Source organism: Barbus barbus (assembly GCF_936440315.1).
Source record: "Barbus barbus genome assembly, chromosome: 21".
NCBI classification, from domain to species: domain Eukaryota; kingdom Metazoa; phylum Chordata; class Actinopteri; order Cypriniformes; family Cyprinidae; genus Barbus; species Barbus barbus.
This window is the reverse complement of record NC_136749.1, coordinates 14,595,799-14,611,200: the sequence shown is the minus strand read 5'-3', so window position 1 is coordinate 14,611,200 and position 15,402 is coordinate 14,595,799. Positions and strand designations below refer to the sequence as shown.

Here is a 15,402-nt window from a genome sequence, read left to right as displayed (position 1 = left end):
CCAACCATGGACCCAGTCGACCAGCTACTACATCTTCAGCAAGGAGGCCTATCTATTGAGGAGTATGTTCATTGATTCTGTGAGGTGTCATATCAAGTACCACTTTATTAAGTTTTGTTTAAGGATTTGTTAGCTGAATTCCTTGGCCTCCAGGAACAAGTTGGGACACCCCAGGTTTAATGCATACCATAGCAATAGAAAAAAAAATTCCCTAAATATCCCTGCCCTGTTTTCAAGTTGTCTAATACACATAAGCTCTCTGCAGCATCACAGATTACAACAAAACAAGTTTGAATGTTTTGTGACAGCAGGTCTCTGCTTGTCACGGTGCACACACGAGGGAGGAACCAGGAACACGCAGACGAGGATATATCTTCAAATAATAATCTTTATAACATCAAGGCAGGGCAAGACGAGACAAGGCAGGGTAAGACACAGACTTCCAACACCGGGGATAACGAGTAGACCAGACAACACGAAACTCAACAGGCAGGAACTTAAATACACACGCTAATGAGACGAACACGGCTAGACAAGAATTAACTGATGATTACATATGACAAGGACAGGAAACAAACCAAATATGGGCACAAGGGGCAGGAACACATGACAGACACACAACAGTTCCCTGACATAACTCCCCCCTCCCGAAAGGCTCGTCCCGAGCCTTAACAGTTCCATCGGGGAGGGGGGGTGGGCGCTCTGGAGGCCTCTCAGGACAGACACGGACCACAGGACGGGGACCTCCAGAGCGGAACAGACAGACAGGACCCATGGCGGAGCAGGGAGCTCAGGAGGCCATGGCAGGTGGTAACTGTGGCCATGACATCCTTCTTCGGCCCACCCACTCCACCCAGAGCTCTACTACCCCCCCCCCCAAAATTTCCATGGGGAATCCAGGGGGTATCAGGAGCCCTCCGGGGCTAGACAAACAAAACAGTACAAGACACGACATGAAACCCTCCAGGGTCAGACAAACACAACAAGACATCCCACAGGAACCAGAAGCCCTCCTGGGCTGGCTAGGAAGCTGAGGCTTCCTCTGGGCATGACGAGGAGTCAGGGGCCCTCACAGGGTCCCTCAGCAACCTCCTCCACTTCTGCGACAGGGGGGGCAAGCGGCTGCGACTGGCCTCCATGGCCACAACCCAAGAAGCCGCCTGCCCCAGACGAGTCTCCATGGACAAGACATGACATGGTTTTTTTAAAATGTTCCTGTGGGCACAACAAACAAACAGTGCACAGGGGAGCCGCGGACGGCGGCGTGAACAGGGGAGCCGCCGACGGTGGGTGGGCTTTCCCCACGGACGGCGACGTGATCTCCCGCGAACGGCGGGGTCGGTGAGCCGCGGAAAGCGGCGTGATCTCCCGCGAACGGCGGGGTCGGTGAGCCGCGGAAAGCGGCGTGATCTCCCGCGAACGGCGGGGTCGGTGAGCCGCGGAAAGCGGCGTGATCTCCCGCGAACGGCGGGGTCGGTGAGCCGCGAACGGCGGCGTGACTTGGGGAAGCCGCCGACGGTGGGTTGGCTTTCCCCACGGACGGCGGACTTGGGTGAGCGGCAGGCTTGGGATAGCCGCGGGCAGCGGCGGATATCTCCCGCGATCGGCGGGCTTGACTTGAGGGCTCGCGGCCAGCGGACTCGCGGCACTCGCGGTGATCCCACCAAACTCCCACGCCCACTAGACGCAGGCTAAGGCAGGATGACGAGCGGCGACTTCCATGCCGCAAGGGACAGACAAAACAGGAACAAAACAAGACTTGTGAAAACGAAAAACAAAACGAGGTGAAGGGGCGCCGCTTACTGATTTGGTCTGGTCTTCTGTCACGGTGCACACACGAGGGAGGAACCAGGAACACTCAGACGAGGATATATCTTCAAATAATAATCTTTATAACATCAAGGCAGGGCAAGACGAGACAAGGCAGGGTAAGACACAGACTTCCAACACCGGGGATAACGAGTAGACCAGACAACACGAAACTCAACAGGCAGGAACTTAAATACACACGCTAATGAGACGAACACGGCTAGACAAGAATTAACTGATGATTACATATGACAAGGACAGGAAACAAACCAAATATGGGCACAAGGGGCAGGAACACATGACAGACACACAACAGTTCCCTGACACTGCTTTAGCCGTAAGATCTTGTTTGTTGAGGAATTTTATATAGCAGAATACAAAGATGTCCTTTGTCATCTCAAAGTGAGATGATTCACCAAAAGAAGGGGAAAATAAGTTTTAATTTTCATTAATTCATTTTTTTGTGTCTCTATTAGTAATCAGGACAGTGTGCAAACTTGATCACAAGTTGGCAATTTTTCAAACATGTTTATTGGAGTGTGTCAACAGTTTGCGGAAGATCAACGGTGACAAATTTGATAGTTGTAATCTGCACTTGGCTACAACACTCCCTCACTCTCTAAACACACAAAATGGTTCTAATGCAAAAAGTATCTACAGAGACTCTGGAAAAATGCTCCCATTAATGGACATATTTGTCTGCTACTCTGTAGCAAGTAACAAATATGTAGGTTTTTTCTGCAACCGTCAACGATTTATGCATGCAGTATACTGTGGGTAAACAAGAAAATTAGATTTATATATCCAACACATCCAAACATCATAATGCTGGCCAGCTTACTGTATATAGTGTTGCTCAGTCTTCTTCCTGGACTGCAGATGTCTAACATACTACCACACTAGCGCACCTGATTCGGCTCATTAGTACTCCATAATCGCAAATAACAGAGCAGTCATTTTTTGTTATGTCAAGGGAGTGTTACATGGGTGTCAACGCTACTTTGAACAGTTAAATGATTGTAATACTTACCAATTACACATATATACTGTATCCAGTATATAAGTTAGGCAAAAAATAGGTACACTTCAACTATGAGAGACAGAATGGGGGGAAAGAATCCAGGAAATCACATTGTCTGATTTTTTAAGAATGTATTTGCAAATTATGGTGGAAAATAAGTATTTGGTCAATAACAAAAGTTAATCTCAATACTTTGTTATATACCCTTTGTTGGCAATGACAGAGGTCAAACGTTTTCTGTCTTCACAAGGTTTTCACACACTGTTGCTGGTATTTTGGCCCATTCCTCCATGCAGATCTCCTCTAGAGCAGTGATGTTTTGGGGCTGTCGCTGGGCAACACGGACTTTCAACTCCCTCCAAAGATGTTCTATGGGGTTGAGATCTGGAGACTGGCTAGGCCACTCCAGGACCTTGAAATGCTTCTTACGAAGCCACTCCTTCGTTGCCCGGGCGGTGTGTTTGGGATCATTGTCATGCTGAAAGACCCAGCCACGTTTCATCTTCAATGCCCTTGTTGATGGAAGGAGGTTTTCACTCAAAATCTCACGATACATGGCCCCATTCATTCTTTCCTTTACACGGATCAGTCGTCCTGGTCCCTTTGCAGAAAAACAGCCCCAAAGCATGATGTTTCCACCCCCATGCTTCACAGTAGGTATGGTGTTCTTTGGATGCAACTCAGCATTCTTTCTCCTCCAAACACGACGAGTTGAGTTTTTACCAAAAAGTTATATTTTGGTTTCATCTGACCATATGACATTCTCCCAATCCTCTTCTGGATCATCCAAATGCTCTCTAGCAAACTTCAGACGGGCCTGGACATGTACTGGCTTAAGCAGGGGGACACGTCTGGCACTGCAGGATTTGAGTCCCTGGCGGCGTAGTGTGTTACTGATGGTAGCCTTTGTTACTTTGGTCCCAGCTCTCTGCAGGTCATTCACTAGGTCCCCCCGTGTGGTTCTGGGATTTTTGCTCACCGTTCTTGTGATCATTTTGACCCCACGGGGTGAGATCTTGCGTGGAGCCCCAGATCGAGGGAGATTATCAGTGGTCTTGTATGTCTTCCATTTTCTAATAATTGCTCCCACAGTTGATTTCTTCACACCAAGCTGCTTGCCTATTGCAGATTCAGTCTTCCCAGCCTGGTGCAGGTCTACAATTTTGTTTCTGGTGTCCTTCGACAGCTCTTTGGTCTTGGCCATAGTGGCGTTTGGAGTGTGACTGTTTGAGGTTGTGGACAGGTGTTTTTTATACTGATAACGAGTTCAAACAGGTGCCATTAATACAGGTAACGAGTGGAGGACAGAGGAGCCTCTTAAAGAAGAAGTTACAGGTCTGTGAGAGCCAGAAATCTTGCTTGTTTGTAGGTGACCAAATACTTATTTTACAGAGGAATTTACCAATTAATTCATTAAAAATCCTACAATGTGATTTCCTGGATTTCCCCCCCCCATTCTGTCTCTCATAGTTGCAGTGTACCTATGATGAAAATTACAGGCCTCTCTCATATTTTTAAGTGGGAGAACTTGCACAATTGGTGGCTGACTAAATACTTTTTTGCCCAACTGTATACTCTATGTGGAGTATTACTTTTATCCTCAAGAATCATATATAAATATTTTGCAAGACATTTCTTAAATGACAGCTACTATGTTTACACATTTATTGGTACAGTGATACAGTTGAAACTGCTATCTGAGGGTGGCCCATTGTTTTTCTTTGATGTGGATGAATGCATGACAAGTTTTATATTTGATGTAAATTAAACTTTGGTTAGAATCTTTAAATTCATCCATTCATTTTAATAGAATACATTTAAATGAATCAAATTAAGAAGAAAATAGATTTGAAAATGGAAGGCGTAGGAGTATTATGACTTTTTTTTGCATATCTTTTTGATAAAGTGTAGCATGGAAAAGTTGATCATAGCTCCATTGGTGACATTTTTATGGTAATAAAAAACTAAATAAAAGCAAACCATTACATATCATTACTTTGAATTAGGTAAATCTTTCCTTATAATATTACAACAATAATGAAATGCATGTTTTTTGCAATGTCAATATTTTGCATGCATGAGGTTTGACAGTTTTGGATTAATCAGTTAGGATTAGGCAACCAGCAAAGTCAACAAGGGCAGGAAGTCAGTATCAGGCACAATCAATCATTTGCATAAATAACTGCTGGTGGTAAAATTCTACATGTGCCTATCCTGTTTGATGTATTTGGGTTTATGTTTTTGCTTCACCATGAGAGACAGGGATTTCTGAGAGCAGAGAACTGGAATTATGAAAGAAACAAACTTCAAACACCTTACCTTTTTATGGATTATATGCAAAAATCACTTAATTTTCTTTTTTGAGTTAACTAACCCTTTAAGTGCTTAGTGGTGCTGTAAATGTTTTCCAGTCATCAAACCAGAACCACAAGTTATGTTGTCTATAATTGCAGAACAAAGGAAAAAAGTTATGATGACAAGTTATGGGGCGTTATCTATTAAATAGAAGCAAAGCTGTTGCTATTTCAGAATGTTAAAGTCCTACAAATTGTGTGTTCCATCACATATTCTGTATATTGTACACAAAACAGTTCCTTATTACTACTTCTGGACGTGATTTTTGTGAAAGTGTTATGTTGTCATTCAGAAAAACTTTGTGTCACCCATGTTAGATGAAAATCTCCTGAGGGTGATTTTGTTGAACATTAAAACAATTTAAGCACCTTTTTTGTGTTGGCTTGTGATTCACATTTACTTACCCTGTTAAGCTAAGATGCAAGATGCAAGTGAAGGGTACAGTAGTGAGGCCTTCTTAGTTCAAGAAAATCAGGCATTCTAACCAGTTTATCTTATCTTTTTCTTATTATTGTGGTAATTGAAAGTGGTTCAGCATGTGACTGTTTTCCCTTTGTAAGAGGGTGGCGTCATCTTTGTACTGTGGGAGTAAGGAAGTGACTAACACCTTTCTCTGCTAATGTGCCTTTTATAGAAACAAGGTCCCCCATTACATTAAGTTTACAATTATGCCACTAGTTTTCCTCTGTTAGTAGTTCAATTTTCAAACACAGGTAATAATCATCCAGAGCAGTTTAAAAATGTTCCTGTTGTGTTGCATCATGTTTGAAGTGATGACAGGTATTGAAAAAAAAAAACTAATATTAATGTTTATTAATGGTAATGTTTCCTTTCTCTCTCTAAAATGGCTGTGAAAGTCCTAATATGTACGTCATTTCCCCTGTCTTGCATCAGAGCAGGGTAAAGTGGTTCAGCTTTGTTTTGCAGTCACAAGTTCTTGAGTGGGTGTAGGTTTAATGGGTGGTAGAGGGACTTTGTCTATTTGCTTCAGACAATGAAGGAGACCAGAAAAAGGTGTGCCGTATGGGGAAGGTTATTAGAAAAGCATATAATCTCCTCACTGTCACGAATCAGGTCTATGAACTTCCGTTTACTCACCACCAGAGGTCACTCGCTCACCACATGGACTCTTGCACCACACTACTGTTGCACGCCACCTCAAACTACAATTCCCATAATCCATTGCACTGATGAAACACAGCTGATTGCACTGATTACACAGTTTACTTAAACCATGGACTTCCTCTTCCTCTCTGCCGAGTATTGTATAGCGCATATCCTACCGATAGCTACTCTACGGAGCCCACTCAGTTGTTCTAGTCTTGCCTTGCCTTGCCTGTTTCCTTGTGTTTTGATATCTGCCCGTGTTTCCTGGATTAACCCTTTGCCTTACCGTTCGGACTCTGTTTGTACCTCGTTTGGATTATTGCTTGTGTACCTGGATTATCTCTCTGCTTTGCCCTATTGGATATTGTTCGCCGATCGTCGACCCACGTTTGCCCTAGGATCACTCTTGTGTCTTGCCTGTGCCATATCTGTTTGCCGTTGTTTGACCCTGCCTGTGTATTGACTATGTTTATAAATAAAAGCTTGCACATGGATCCGCACGCCTCACGTCTTGTTCGTCCCGTAACACTCACACTTGATCTGAGATATCTTCTTCTAAAACTAAACTTTAGAATAGGTGTGTCATGTTTACATGCCTGGTTAAATAAACATTAAAAGGCAAATGGGTTTTCAGTAGCTAGTTTAAGAGTTATTTTCTTGATATTTGCTTTTCTAAATGACTTGTGTCCTTTTAGAATATTTATATATTGAAACCGTATTGTTTCTCATGACTAATTTCTGTGTGAATATGTTTATACCATCACTGTGGGTGAAATATAACTGCATTTGATGTGTCAGATACAGTTATATACAAATTCATTTTTTTTACACTGTCTTAGTTATATATATATGACATGGCATTATTATAATTATCTTAATAACAGTAAATGGTATTACAAGCAGAGCCACACATAAAGTAGTAAATCTCAATATTGTTGTTACTCATCTGAATTTAACCCTTGTTAACTGCAGTTTGCCTAACCATTTTATTTATGTCTCAATGACACAATCAGGTGGAAACAGAAATGTTTTTTTTTTCAACTTTGTTGAAATGTGTATTAATATATAATAGAATATATAAGAGGGAAATCTGTTAAAATGTAGTCTTAAAATTAATGATTTATTTTTAAGTACAAGTAAAATGATACATTTATAATCTACCCCAGTGGTAGATTATAAATGGAAAAGGAGAGTAAGTGTGGTTTGAGGGAAAATAAATATTAGTCACGGCTGGATCCAAATCTTTTTTGATCTGGTATTAAATGATGTTTAAATATGATTAGCAGTAAGCCGCTGTTGACAATGTTGCTCTTTATGAAAGATCTATGATTGTGGTGTAACCACTTTAATTTATCTCTTAACCTTAGTCATCTGCTGATAATGCACATTTGTCTTATAAATGTCAAAACTGAGAAATTGGTCTCTGTAGACAAGGTTTCAAATGAAGATTTCAGAGAAAGTGTGTTAACAAAAAAGCTTTTGTTGTGAAAACTAAATTAATTTAATTTAATAATATTTTCCAGATACTGCATAATTAAGTATTAAATGGCTTTAATACAGTGACGGCATACATACTGTTCTGAATAGCACCATTTTCTAACAAAGGATATCAGGTATCCTCAAATCTGGCCCACTCCTGCAGAGTTTAGCTCTAACCCTAATCAAACACACCTGAGCATGCTAATCAGAGTCTTCAAGATCATTAGAAAATCACAGGTAGGTGAGTTTGATCAGGGTTGGAGCTAAACTCTGCAGCAGATTGGCCCTCCAGGGAAAGATTTGAGGAACCCTGCAGTATATGAATCTTAAGTGAGGTCTTTGCGGGGGTATATACACGACATTTAGGGAGTCCTTGAAATCAAAAAAAGTTTGAAAACCCCTGTGTGTTGGACTCACGTGTCAGTCATGGATTCACGTGCAGTCTCATAGCATGACAGTTTATGCAATGCTCCTTCCCTTATCTCAGGGAATCAAGGTTAGGTTATTAACAGCATTCCAGTATCATTGTGCTATAAGCAAGTGCAGAACAAAGCCACTCTGTAAGCCCAGCCCCGGAGCGCCCCTAATGAGGGCTTCTAAAAAGCCTAACAGTGGCTGTGTCCAAATTCAGGGTCTGCATCCTTCGGAGTACTCATTTGAAGGATGTTACGTCACAGCGCCGCGACGAAGGCTGTCCAAATTCGTAGGATCCTTCAAATGCGGCCCACAAATACGTCCTCCTTTTCCCCGAATTGGAAGGATGGATGTGGTGGATCCTTTCCCGTCCTACCTATCCCATAATTCTTTTCGGCAGAGCGTAATGGCGGACGAAGCGAGCGGTAGCGGAGTGGGAGAGGAGATTCTCTGACAAAACAAGCTAAAGTTTATGCTTCGGCTCAATGAATTTGTAGGAGAAATTAGTAGAATACTTAAAAACAAATAAAAATAGGCTATAATGGCTTACCTGGATGTGACTGTCTTGTAGTCTGATATAAAAAACTCTCCGACAACGAGCAAAGAAAGTATTTAATTTATTTAATTGCTTTATTTCTTCCAAAAGAATTAAAATGAGGAGAATAACTCTTTGTTTGTCCATTTTCCCGCTTCTTGCTTGGCGCTGTCACGGTTGCTAGGCGACAGGATATGAGCAACGGGTAAGGGAGGGAACTGAAAGAAGGGTAGGCTGTCCAAATTCACAAACACCGACTTCCGGGTTTTGCGGACGTCGGAGTATCCCTCCTCCTTCAACCGGGTAGGAAGGATCCTAAGGAGGATGCAGACCCTGAATTTGGACACAGCCAGTGTCCTAATTACAGGCGACGCGACGCGACAGGATTCCAGCGAAAGGCAGGTTGGCTGTCCACACTAGACGCGATGCGACCGCGCGACGCGACAGAATCAATCAAATATCACAGCCAATCAGAAGCGTGTGTGGGCGGGCTCTACCTGGAAGCGCACTGCTGTCGCAACGAAATTGATGTTTATAATCTAATTCATAAATATTAAACCTTTTTAACATTATTAAAAGTACATACTGAGTGACTGAGACCATCTTTGTCATGGAATATGCTTGTTGGTTCGCACTGAGTTCGCAGTTTTAATGCATCTTATTTACAAGATCTGAGGTCAACTGTCTGTTGTTGCTTTATGGCTGTAACGGTCATGCAGAATGATATTCAAACTCATAATAGACAGACACGTTTAAGTTTGAATAAAGCACATAATCAGTACCTGAGATTATTACTGTCATTAGTTTGTATGTTATTGTTCCGGCCGCGACGTCGCGGAAATAGAAACCGTTTCTAAAATAAAAATTTCGCGTGTCGCCGTCAAAAACTCTGATTAACATGGAAAAGATACCTTTTATCGCTTGTCGCGCCGTCGCGTCGCGTGTAGTTAGGACACGGTGTAACACAAACAGGCAGAATTTTTTTATTTTTTTAATCCTATGTATATGAGATTGTTATGGATTGTACGGTTGTTACTGCTTTTGTTAATAAACATAAATTTACATCTGCATCGTCTCATCGAAGTAAGGGAACTTGATTTGAAACAATATCACCCATTAGAACATGCAGAAACTAAAGAAATTAATTTCTCTATAAAGATATTTTGTTAAGGGGAAAAAAGGCTGAAAAAGCTTACTTGTTTACTCATCCATATTTTGATTTATAAAATGGATAGTTCCGGTCCTTGATTCTGAATGGTTGAGCCAAGTTCGAAACACCTTTGTTTACATTTGTGTGTTGCTCGGCAACTACTTTGAAACCACAACCATTTCTGAGGAACTACATTGTTTGGTGGAAGAATAATGTTTTTATTAATATCATTACTCTTATTTGCTCTGTTTTATTTTGTGAAACCTTACTAAGTATATGTAATAACCGTTTTATAAAAGCAATAAGCCCCATGAAGCTGTGGTTTACAGTGAATTTATAACTGTTATAAATTCAAACAGCTAAGGGGGGTTGTAACAACACCCCTTAGCTGTTATAAATTCACTGTAAACCACGGCTTCTTGGGGCTTATTGCTTTAGTAGAAAATTTATTTTATTATTATAAATGTTTGAATATTGTACCTCAGATTTGTAAACTGCTCACCTGTTTGACCAGTGTTTGTCATGTTATGACAAAAAAAAAAGAATGTAAAAAGCAAACTGTCAGCTGAAATATCCACACTGAAAGAGAGTGCAGTTTACATGCACATGAAAGTTACTACAGCAACAGTAAGGTCTCAGGCGTGTTCTCTTTAAGAATCATCATTGGTCCAATTTAATCAATATTAAAATAAAGTGATGTACAGTGTGATTAAGACACCCAGTGCTCTGATTCCACTGCAATGTTGTTGGTTCATATAATCACAGTTGTGTTACTATCTGTTGAACATACTAAAAATAGTTGATAGGGATAGCTGAATGGGTGGTGGGGGGCTTGTCTGCTGTTATATCCACACCAATGTCAAAATCAAACCTACGTCCCTGTTATGGACATTGTGGTTTAAGCCTTACTGTAACCTTACTAATATGACAGTTGTAAGATATAGTTCAGATTATCATTACATTTTTTATGATAATTTAAAATCATTTATTAATAACTTCACAAAGTTGAAACAAGTGCCATTAGAACTTAAGAACATTATGTACAACAACGTAATTAACACACACTTTGTCTATACATATTTTTAAATGGTTCCATAAAAATCAATATGGAAAATACCTTAATTAAGGCCTATTTTGACATGCTTAGAGTGCAGTTTGTCTAGATGCACAGGGGGCCCCTTCCAACAGAAAGCGTGTATAGGAGTGACCATGAAGTAATTTGAGGTGTAATATAATCTATGTAAATATTCTTGCTTTTATAAATATGTATAAGACGCAGAATTTACATTATACAGTTTTCAACACAAAAATATGTGAAGACTTCACAGACAGTCAGCCGTTATCTCAATGTGCCACTCTGAATTTGACCTTATTTGACCAATGAAAACGTTAAGTGTTAGTCTTACTATGACATTCTGCCGGTAAAACATGTTCACATGTTCATATATGTTCGCATGTGTAAGGGTGGATTCCCTAGTGGTTTAGGCTGTAGGATTGCAGAATGACTAAAGAAACGTTATCAGCACAATGGAATAAAACTGTTAATTTATTGTCTATTACCACCCACTGCCACTTATACCAATGACGTAAATAACCACAGTTATTAGAAATAGCTAAATATCGGGGAGAGTGCTGCTATTGTGTGAATATAAAAGCTTAGCATTAATAAAGTATAAGTCTTCTATTATAAATATGTCATATGATTTGAATTAATGTAATAATGAAAAGTATTACCATTTGGAATTCTTGATGCAGTGTCAGCTACAAATGTTCGATTGCAAACATTATAAACATTATGCTTGATGACTTTTTTTTTTTAAGTAGGCCTATATCAACACGTCTAACATGGCTCATGTCTGTAACTCATCATGTCAGTTAGCTGACTGTACTCACAAATACATCTGAAATTATTCCTTAAATCTAAAGGTCTAAAACACATGAGCTCTCCTCAGCATCACAGTCAGAAAATGACAAAAGAAGCATTAATGTTTTGTAATCACAGGTCAGGTCTCTGCTTTAGATCTTGTTTGTCCATATATTTTGTTTAGAATGAGCATGAAAATGTGCAAAAAATGTTTACATTTTTTAAATTCTACCACAAGGCTTAAACTTCACCGATTACTTTGAAACATATCTAATTATTGACAAAATACATAGTTCAACAATTATGACAATAAACTGTAATGGCATAAGGAACAAGGTAAAGAATTTATTTTTGGGTGTGTCAGTGCGTTAATGAGTAACATTATTATGAATAAATAACATGATGCAAAATGAGTAATGACACATTATGGTTTGCGTCTTTGCAGAGTTCATCCACATACTATTACATAATCACATAACTATGCAGCACTTTGTATATTTTGTTGGCGTTTAGTATTATAATACATATGGCTCTGATATTAAATTAACATTACTGTTTATAGGATCTGGAGGGATATTTTGTAGCCTAGCATGACACAAACTGACACCCTCTGAATCAAAATACATATTTTTTCAATCCTGTAATTGCCTCACAGATCTTCACAAACCAATAATGAGAGCAACTGTGACTCATTAAAATGGATATTTAAGGCTATTCTTGTCTAAAGCAGCGATGCCATGTCTGGGGTTTATAGGTGGTTCAACTGGCCAATGACTGACTACTTTGGTAGTTGGAAGAAACTTTCTGACTAACATGAAAAGTGACCAAGAATGGTTTGTTTTATTCTACATGTTTAGTGGCGAGTAACTGTCACAAAAATAACAGACCAGAATTGTATGAATTCAACCATACGTCAATGATTCAAGATAAGTATTAAAGTTAATTAATTGCCCAAAAACCAACAGAAAGCAACTATTTCTTAGAATTTTATTTCATTTACCATTAATGATATTTTAGTGGTATGCACTTTGTCACCAGCACATAATACAGTCTTTCTGAAAGGCGTTGTTTCCGGTTTAAGACCACCACACTAGACTCATGAGAAGTCGGTTAGTCCGATTTAGACCTCTGATTTCCACTAGTAGACATTTAGCGAACTGTGTGTGGGTGATCCATGGGTGTGACATTTGATGCTGAGACTAGGGTGCCCTGATTTAACCAGATAAACTGGTTTTGGTGTCATGACAACAACTTTTTTCTCTGCCCCTCCCCCCTATGACTTTAGCATGTCAGGAAAAAAAATCCTAACCACAAGAACACACCCTTATAACTAAAACAAAAGTACTGTTATTTTCCTTATTAGAAAGGTGTGTCACATACACTGTTCTAAAGGGTTGTTCATATAGAACGCATTTTCTTACTTGCTTACTGTATAGGATCTAACATTTGAAGCAATGCAGCAAAATGGAGAAGACCAGTGTAAAGACATGGTTTTAAGATTAAACTTTTTACCGTTACATATTAAGATTTTATTTATTTAATTACATTTGTTTCATTAATTTTTATTTATTTTAACATCACACAGCAGTCACATATGTTCATAACGGTCCATTTACCAAATTTTTAAGACAAACTATTAAAAATCAGCTCAGTGGAATGCAGAACATGCTCTTTGTAAACAGCACACCCACCATTGAATGAAAAAACAGAGTTTGCCACACAAGCATATGTTTTTACATATGTTACAGTATGGACAAGTAAAATAGTCTAATTAAGAAAAAATAAGGCATCCTAAAAAAATAAAATAAATCGCTATTTGACACATGCTTTGAAGAGCTGGGCTGTACACGAAACATGACACTGTACAATTGTACAAACGTTGTAGATTTTGACAAAGATATGCCTACGTCTTCCAGAGTATTCTTGATTTCTGTTGATGTTATGAAGGGGTTTTTCTTCACTAAGGACAGGATTCTGCAATCATCCAATTTAGTTGTCTTCCGTGGCCTTTCAGGCCTTTTGATGTTGTTGAGCTCACTGGTGATTTCTTTCTTCTCAAGAATGTAGCCAACCGTTGATTTGGCCACACCTAAGGTTTTTGCTATCTCTCTTATAGATTTATGTAGTTTTGTCAGCTTAATGCGATCTCCTTGGACTTCATATTGGTAGCACCAGTCAAACAGTTTCCAAATGCCAATTTGATACCTCATATCATCTGCAGTCTTTTATTTGTTTAATTTGTCTTGAAGTAACGAGGGAATGCACAGCACCTGGTCAATTAACCTCTTCTTTGTCAACTGTCCAAATACTATTGAGCCGCTGAAAATGGAGGTACTTTGCTTAAAATGGCTGTAATTCCTGAACGGTAAATGTCTTATTTTTGTGGAACCTCTTAAAATAAAGATAAAAATTACATGGTCCTTGGTAACCTTGATTGTGAACCGCAATGATGGTCCATACCATCATTACAGGAGTGATAATCCCTGCGCATAACCCTAATAAACTGCACATCATCTAGAAAAAGCAAGGAAAATGCAACATCTTAACATGACTTGATATATGACTAAATTCATGACTCTCCTCAGACACTGTGAGAATACAAAATCTGTAGAAAAACGAAAAAGGACATTTTTTGCCAATTGTCCATTTATTTAACAGACATTTATATAACCCTAAAAATGCTATGCTTAATTAAAAAAAAATAATAATCCTTCATATTAACAGCACTAGGGCCGATTTTTATGTACATTTCTTAGAGTGCAGTGTATGTAAATGGTGCATCACACCATGAGGACAAATGCTTTCATTTAGACACACCCCTCCCAACAGAAGCTGTGAAAATTATGAAATTTGTACAGGTATAATATAATTTATGGAAATGTTCTTGCTTTTATGTACTTTAGTTAGGTCAACAAATGAAGAGTTCAGATGCAAATGTCTGACGTTTTTCTTTAAAATTATTTCTGGCTACTATGTCCCAGCCAGCAATGACATGTGGGGCCCAGATGAGGGCTTCATGGGCGGCAAATGTGGGCCCCATTATGGGCTTGCACCCGGGATCCACATTGGGGCCAGCCGTGGAAGCCCAGACATACTAAAAGTGGGACCTTTAAGGGTACTGCATGGGTCTTAATTGGGCAATTCATGTCAGACCGATTTGGGCCCCACCTGCCCAAATGGGCCCAAAGTGGGCTCTGCAACATGGCTACCCAGATGGGCTTTAAATGGGATCTGTAGGAGTCTTATGTGGGTCCTAACTGGGCAATTCATGCCAAACCCATTTAGGCCCCACCTGCCCAAAGGGGTTTAAAGTGGGTTTGCACCCGGGATCCACATGGGGGCCAGCCATGGATGCCCAGGTGGGTTTTAAGTGGCATCTGTAAGGGTCTTATGTGGGTCTTAACCGGGCAATTCGTGTCAGACCCATTTGGGCCCCACCAGTCTGAAGGGGTTTAAAGTGGGCTTAAAAATTAATAAAAATTCTATGCAGGACCCATATGTGCATTCCCAGATCAAACCCATGCCCACTTGGCCCATGCCTGTCCCTTATGGGGCCCATGTAATCAGCTCATATGGGCTTCCTATGTGGGACTCATACTACAAAACCTACATGGGACCCGCTGATTTCACCCAGCCAAAGCCCATGCCCACACAGTTCCCATGGAACC

The 15,402-nt window shown here is 40.1% G+C and overlaps 1 long non-coding RNA gene across 1 annotated transcript in view; it reads right to left on the bottom strand.

Moving 5' to 3' along the window:
* Positions 1-15,402, bottom strand: part of LOC306887521 — a 121,046-nt gene that overhangs the window by 59,027 nt on the left and 46,617 nt on the right. The gene's annotated exons all lie outside the window — the stretch shown is intronic.